We start from the raw sequence: 2772 nt of genomic DNA, 5'->3' as shown, positions 1-2772 counted from the left end.
CGTTAGTGATGCGGATAATTGGTTAGGTTCTTCTGTGGAGGCGATCTCGTCTGTGTTTGACTTCGTCAGTCCCATCAATATAAATAAACTGATGTGATTATTTTGGAAAAATGGTAGTATAAAATAAAAAAAAGTAAGTTTGATGTTGAACAAAAAATTGGAAAACTATTTGTTTTTCCAATTTTTATATTCGGAAAACACTCCCACGGTTGTTTTTGAAAACCTGTTTTACACAGTGAAACGTGATAACAATTTTCGAAAAAAAATATTTAAAAAACAAGAAGCTAAACAAAAATAGCATGAAACAAAAATAACATAAGGACTGTTACACATGACTGACAGCTTTCATTTACGAATTCATCTCATGATATATATATTTTTGGGAAGGGCTTGTGTCCAGTGGAATAAACTTCATCAATTTGTAACAAGCAAATATAAAAATCCAACACAGTTGCTTATACATTGAAGAGAGATTCAATTTCACAAACTGTGCAAACAAATTTAACATCCCCTTTCACTAAACATCTATTACAAAATAAAATTTCATACAATGAGCCACATATAGACTTATCATATAACAACAACATACAACAACAACAAAATTTTAGTCCCAAAACTACAGTTTCGGCTATGAATCTCAACAGACTAATCAAAATCATTCACAAGTAACTAACATTAAAAAACCCAAGTTTATCGACCCTACTTTTCTTTGCAAAATCAAGTACTCAACTGAATCCAAACTAGTGAACAAGACCCAATCAAACCTTAATTAATTCCTATACATACAAGCAAATTAGCTATAAAAAAAAATCCATTTTCACTACCAAACTTTCTACATTATATAGATTAAAAAAACCCATTAGTTAATAAAACAAAATTAAACCTCTAATTACCCATGTCAAAAAGAAAACCAATTTTGTTAATTTTGACCAAATTTCCCAATCATATCGTATTCTAATCACAAATTAGGTAATTCCAACCACACAATGCCAATCAATAACTAAAAAACGACATTTTTAACCCAATAACTTTTCATATTGTTCTGGGCTGATAAGCAGGCAAAGCCAAGAAATGTAATTGAAAGTTTAACAAAAAAAAATGTTTAAATTGAAAGTTTAACAATAAAGATATGAGATTTTCCTTAAAACCAAAACTGTTTTCAATAAAGATATTAACCTTAATAAGATGTGTAGAACTAACAAAAATTAAGAAAAACTGAATTAAGAGGAAATTACCTGTGCGAGACGGCGAGGCGAGGCGAGGCGAGATGGCGAGGCGAGGCGAGGCGAGGCGAGAGGGCTGTGTGCTGAGGCGAGGCCGCGAGGCGAGAGGGTTGTGTGCTGAGGCAAGAGGGCGGCTGGCGAGAGGGCAGGGCTGAGTGTGAGAGAGGCGAGAGGGCAGGGCTGAGTGGGTGAGAGAGGCGGCTGGGGCTGGCTGTGTGTGTGTAGAGACTTAGGGTTCCAACAATACATCAGAAAAAAAAAAAAAATATATATATATATATATATATATATATATATATATAAGGGGTATTTTAGTAATGTAATATACCGGGTATTTATCCGGGTCGGATTTGGATTTTTTTGATAAAACCCGGACCCGACCCGGACCCGCTTCGGGTTTTTTTTTATAAATCCATACCCGACCCTATTCTTTATCGGACCGGGTAAAACCCGGCCCATTAGGGTCGGGTTAGACCGGGTATCCGCGGGTCGGATTTAAATTGCCATCCCTAGTAAAATGAACTATGGACTATGTATCCATGTTGCACACATTTTAGTCCTATCAGACATGGCTGTTTGCATGGCCGACCAAAAAATAATAATTATTTTTTGGAAATTATTTTACTAACTTTTAGGTTTAATATTTTTTTTAATTTTTAAAAATGATCAGATTTGGTTATTAATAATTGATGGTCTTGTTAGTATTTAATGGGTTAGACTTTAAAAATATATAAAAATTGTATTCGAAACATGATTTAATAGCTATACTTTATTATTTATTATTGTTCTTAAATTGTTACATGTTTAAGGAGAAAATAGTAAAATAGCAATAATTTTTAAACAATATAATTAGTAGTTAAGGTTTACAAACTATATTTTTTACTAGCATCTCGAGTTTGAAAGACTCGATTTTGGGGCTATAAATCGAGTCTTTAATGCTCGATTTTTATGGTCTGATTCTGTCCAATGTGGTATTTTTTCCACGTGGCGACTACTTGGAAATCGAGTCTCTAAGACTCGATTTACAAGCCAAAAAAAATTTGCTCTAAGTCCATCCATTCCCAGAGCAAAACCCACCGCCAAAAAAAAAAGAAAAAAAAAGCCCACCTGAGTCGCGCTGCCTGGGTCGCGCGACCTGGGCGCGCTGCCTGGTCGCGCGACCTGGGACCCAGGCAGGCCGTGCGACCCAGGCAGCGCGACCCAGGTGGGCTTTTTTTTTTGTGGTGGGTTTTGCTCTGGGAATGGATGGACTTAGAGGAAAAGTTTTTTAGCTTGTAAATCGAGTCTTAGAGACTCGATTTTCAAGTAGTCGCCACGTGGAAAAAATGTCATATCGGACAAAATCAGACCATAAAAATCGAGCATTAAAAACTCGATTTATAACCCTAAAATCGACTCTCTAAGAGTCGAGATGTTACTATTATATATTCTTTCGAACCAATGCCTACTAACTATATTCTTTAGCATCTATGGCTAATTGCCCATTTTGGCCCATGTTTAATCATATATATACCATCATACACCTTTGTTGCGATGATCATTCCACAAG

The sequence above is a fragment of the Castanea sativa genome, chromosome 1 (assembly GCF_040712315.1).
Source record: "Castanea sativa cultivar Marrone di Chiusa Pesio chromosome 1, ASM4071231v1".
In the NCBI taxonomy this organism is placed as follows: domain Eukaryota; kingdom Viridiplantae; phylum Streptophyta; class Magnoliopsida; order Fagales; family Fagaceae; genus Castanea; species Castanea sativa.
The sequence above is the reverse complement of the archived record's forward strand: the minus strand, read 5'-3'. Positions refer to the sequence as shown.